Source organism: Dasypus novemcinctus, chromosome 17 (assembly GCF_030445035.2).
Source record: "Dasypus novemcinctus isolate mDasNov1 chromosome 17, mDasNov1.1.hap2, whole genome shotgun sequence".
Lineage (NCBI taxonomy): Eukaryota > Metazoa > Chordata > Mammalia > Cingulata > Dasypodidae > Dasypus > Dasypus novemcinctus.
The window spans coordinates 55,928,925-55,934,170 of record NC_080689.1 but is presented as its reverse complement, the minus strand read 5'-3'; the positions used below and the strand labels follow the sequence as shown (position 1 = coordinate 55,934,170).

Here is a 5,246-nt window from a genome sequence, read left to right as displayed (position 1 = left end):
AAGAAACTTACCTTGTTAAAAATCTTACATACATTAAACATTAACTCCCTTCTCAACCCTCATTTTATTTCCTAATAACCTATACTCTAGATTTTAACTCTATGAGTTTACTCATCATATTTAGCTCATTCAGTGAGACCACACAATATTTATCCTTTTGCGTCTAGCTTATTTCACTCAACATAATTTCAAGGTTCATCAACATTGTTAGATGCATCTCAATTTCATTTCTTCTTACAGCTAAATAGTATTCCTTCATTTGTATACACCACATTTCATTTATTCATTCATCAATTGATGGACACTTGGATTGCTAACATCTTTTCGCAATTGTGAATAATGCCACTATAAACATCGGTGTGCAAATGTTAGTTCACATCCCTGCCTTCAATCCTTCTGTATATAATCCTTGTAGTGGGATTGCTGGATCATATGGGAGGTCTATATTTAGCTTCCTGGAAGTGCCAAACTGTCTTGAACAGAGGCTGCACCATTCTACCTTCTCACCAACAATGAAGGAGTGTTATTATTTCTCCACAGCCTCTCCAGCCCTTGTAGTTTTCCGGGTTTTTTTTTTTTTTTTTTTTTAAATAATGGACATTCTATAAGGTGTGAAATAATATTTCAATATGGTTTTCATTTGTATTTCCCTAACAGCTAGTGATGAACATCTTTTCATGTGCTTTTGGCCATTTGTATTTCCTCTTTGGAAAAACGTCTCTTCAAGTCTTTAGCACATTTTAAAATTATTTTGCTTATCTTTTTATCATTGAGTTATATGATCTCTTTAATAACATGGAAATCAAGCCCTTACCTGATATGTGATTTCCAAATATTTTCTCCCATTGAGTAGACTGCCTTTTCACCTTCTTAACAAAGTCATTTGAAGCACAAAAGTATTTAATTTTGAGGAAGTCCCATTTGTCTATTTTTTTTCTTTCATAGTTCATGCTTTGCGTACAAAGTTTAAGAAACCACCACCTAATACAAGATCTTAAAGATGTTTCCCTACATTTTCTTCTAGGTGCTTTATGTTTCTAGCTGTTATATTTAGGTCTTTGATCCACTTAGAGTTAATTTTTGTGTAAGGTGTGAGATAGGGGTCTTCTTTCTTTCTTTTGGATATGGATATCCTGTTCTCTCAGCACCATTTGTTGAAGAAACTGTTCTGGCACAGTTGAGTGGATGTGGAGGCCTTCTTAAATATCAATTGGGCATAGATGTGAGGATCTATTTCTGAACTCTCAATTCTATTCCATTGGTCAGTATGTCAATCTTTTTGTCAGTACCATGCTGTTTTTACCACCATAGTTAAGTTATATGCTTTAAAATCAGGAATGAGAGTTCTCCGATTTGTTCTTCATTTTTATGATTTTTCGGCCATTCTGAGCTCCTTGCCCTTCCAAATAAATTTGATAACTGGCTTTTCCATTTCTGTAAACAAAGGCTATTGGAGTTTTTATCAAGATTGCATTGACTCTGCAAATCAGTTTGGGTAGAATGGGTGTCTTAATGATACTTAGTCTTCCAATCCATGAACACTGAATATCCTTCCATTTATTCAGGTCAGTTTTTATTTATTTTAGCAATGTTTTGTAATTTTCTGAATACAGGTCCTTTATTCCTTAGCTAAGTTTATTTCTAAATATTTGATTCTTTTAGTCACTATTGTAAATTAAATTTTTTTCCTGCCTTCCTCCTCAGTTTGCTCATTACTACTATATAGAAATACTACTGATTTTTGCATATGAATCTTGTATTCCTCCACTTTGTTGAACTCATTTATTAGCTCTAGTAGATTTGTTGTAGATTTTTGGGGATTTTCTAGGTACAGAAAACAAATAATCTGTGAATAGTGAAAGTTTTACTTCTTCCTTTCTAATCTGGATGCTTATTATTTCTTTTTCTTGCCTAATTGCTCTAGCTAAAACTTCTAACACAATATTGAAGAAAAGTAATAACAATGGACATCTGTCTTGTTCCCAACCTCAGGAGGAAAGCTTTCAATCTTTCACCATTGAGTACAATGTTATCTGTGGGTTTTTCATATATGCCCTTTTTCATGTTGAGAAAGTTTCTCTCTATTCCTACCTTTTGAAGTGTTTTTATTAAGAAAGGGATGACGGATTTTATCAAGTGCCTTTGCAATGTTGGTGAAGATGATCAAGTGATTTCTCTTCTTGATTAATGTGGTGTATTACATTGATTGATTTTCTTGTGTTGAACCACTCTAGTATATCTGGGATAAAACCCACTTGATCTTGATGTATAGTTCCTTTAATGTGCTGTTGATTTGATTAGCAAGTATTCCATTAAGAATTTTTGCATCTATATTCATTAAGGAAATGGGCTTGCAATTTTCATTTTTCATTGTCTTTGGTATTAGGGTGATGTTGGATTCATAGAATGAGTTTGGTAGCATTCCTTCCTGTTCAATTTTTGGAATAGTTTGAACAAGATTGGTATTAAATCTTTTTTGAAGATTAGTAGAATTCACCTGTGAAGCCATAAGGTCTTGGGCTTATTGTTTTGGGGATAATTCTGATGACTGTTTCAATCTCTTATGATTGGTTTGTTGAGGTCTTCTATTTCTTCTAAAGATGGTGTAGGCTGTTGAGGTGTTTCGAGGAATTTGCCCATTTCTTCTACATTGTCTAGTTTGTTACTGTACAGTTGGTCATAGTATCCTCTTATGAACTCTTTTATTTCTATAGGGTCATTAATAATGCCCCCCCTCTCATTTCTGATTTATTTATTTTCATCTCCTCTTTTTTTTTTTTTTTTTTTTGTTAGTCTAGTTAAGGGTTTGTCAATTTTGTTGACCTTCTCAAAGAACCAACTTTTGGTCTTGTTGATTCTCTCTAGTGCCCTCAATTTCATTTGTTTCTGCTCTTTTTTATGTCTGTTTTTCTGCTTGCTTTATAATTAGTTAGCTCTTCTTTTTCTAGTTCCTCTAGTTGTGTAGTTAGTTCTTTGATTTTAGCTCTTTCTTCCTTTTTAATGTAGGCATTTAGTGCTATATATTTTCCTCTCAGCTCTGCCTTTCCCAAAGTTTTAAAATGTTATGTTCTCATTTTCATTTGTCTCGATATACCTACTGATTTTTCTTGTAAGTTCTTCTTTGACCCACTGATTGATTAAGAGTGTACTGTTTAACCTCCATACAATTGTACATTTTCCAGTCCTCCCCATTATTGATTTCCAGCTTTATTCCATTATGATCAGAAAAAGCATTCTGTATAATTTCAATCTTTTTAAATTTATTGAGACCTCTTTTGTGACCCAACATGTGGTCACAAACGTGGAGAATGATCCCATGATCACTTGAGAAGAATGTGTATTCCACTGTGTGCACTGCTTTACACATGACTTTTAGGTCTATTTCATTTCTCAGATCATTCAAGTTCTCTATTTCCCTATTGATCTTCTGCCTAGATGCTCTATCTATTGATGTGAGTGGTGTATTGAAGTCTCCAACTATCATTGTAGAGATGTTTATTTCTCCCTTCAGTTTTGCCGGCATTTGCAACATGTATTTTGGAGCACCCTGATTAGGAACATAGATATTTATGACTGTTATTTCTTTTTGGTGGATTGCACCTTTAATAATATATAATGTCCTTCTTTGTCTCTTATAACACCTTTACTTTGACATCTATTTTATCCAATATTAGTATAGCTACACCAGCCCCTTTTCTGTCAACTATACATATGAAGTATCCTTTTCCTGCCTTTCACTTTCAACCTATTTGTATCCTTCAGCCTAAGATGAGTGTCTCATAGGTAGCACAAAGATAGCTCATATTTTTTTAATCCATTCTGCCTGTTTATGTCTTTTGATAGGGGAGTTTAATCCATTGACACTCAATGTTATTACTTTAAAGCCTATACTTATTTCACCCTTTTGTCCTTTGGTTTTTATATGTCATATCTTATTTTCATTACTCTTTTTACACTTTTAATTTTACTAATGATCATCCTTTGTAGACTCTCTTCCAAATCTCTCTCTCCTGTCTATTCCTTTCAGGCTGCAGCACTCCCTTTAGGGTTTCTAGTAAAGCTGGTCTCTTGATGATGAAGTCTCTCAGCTTCTGTTTATCTGTGAATATTCTAAACTCACCCTCATTTTTGAAGGACAATTTTGCAAGTTATAAAATTCTTGGCTGGAAGTTTTTCTCTTTCAGAATCTTAAATATATCATACCACTGCCTTCTTGCCTCCATGGTTTCTAATGAAAAATCTTATTGGGGATTCCTTGTGTATGATGAATCATTTTTCTCTTGCTGCTCTCAGAACTCTCTCTTTATCTTTGGCATTTGACATTCTCATTAGTAAGTGTCTTGGAGTAGATCTATTTGGGTTAATTTGGATTGGAGTACATTGTCCTCTTTTTCTTCCTCCATGTTTCCCCATTCACAATTTAGACCAGGCACAAGGTCTGGGCTGAGATGTATATGGGGCCAGCTCACTCTGCCTCCTTTTTCTATACAGTCAATGCAAGAACACATCCTGTGGTAAGCACCAGAAGGCCACATTGTGCTTCTTGGACATAGATATCTATGCCTTTAAAAAGATGTGGGAAATTTTCTATCCTTATTACCTCAAATATTCCTTCTAGACCTTTTCCCTTCTCTTCTCCTTCTGGGACACAGATGACACATATGTTTGAGCACTTCATGCTGTTGCTCAGTTTTCTGAGACCCTCTTCATTTTTTCTATACTTTTCTCTATCTGATTTTGTTTGTTCAATTTCAGACACCTTGTCTTCAAGTTCACTGATCCTTTCTTCTGCCTCTTCAAATTTGCTGCTATAAGCCAGTGACTTTTTATTTCATTTCTCATGCCTTTCATTCCAAGAAGATCCGTTATTTTTCTTTGAATGTTTTCAATTTCTTCTTTATGCTCATGCATTGCCTTCTTAGTTTCCTTAATCTCTTTAGCCATCTCATTGAATTTATTAAGACTTGTTTGAACTGTGGTTAGTTGTTTCAAATCCTGTGTCATCTGGAGGTTTAATTTTTTCCATTGATTGAGCCATATCTTCCTGTCTCTCAGTATGGCTTGTAATTTTTTGCTGGTGTCTCAGCATCTTATGTTCTTGAAATATTTATTCTGGGCTTAGTTTCTCTCTTTAACCTAGAGCTTTCTGTTGATTGGCTTTGTGCTAAAGCAACACTTTGACACTTGTTTCAACTTATTTTGGAACTTTATAGTAGCACATATTTAGTTAATCAGATTTTTTTCAG

At 34.2% G+C, this 5,246-nt stretch overlaps 1 non-coding gene across 1 annotated transcript; it reads right to left on the bottom strand.

The window, feature by feature from the left end:
* Positions 1-4,399: 4,399 nt before the first annotated feature.
* Positions 4,400-4,531, bottom strand: LOC111759594 (small nucleolar RNA SNORA51). Its single transcript, XR_002793526.1, has one exon. It is a non-coding gene; the product is annotated as a small nucleolar RNA SNORA51 (small nucleolar RNA).
* Between the last annotated feature and the right edge of the window lie 715 nt (positions 4,532-5,246).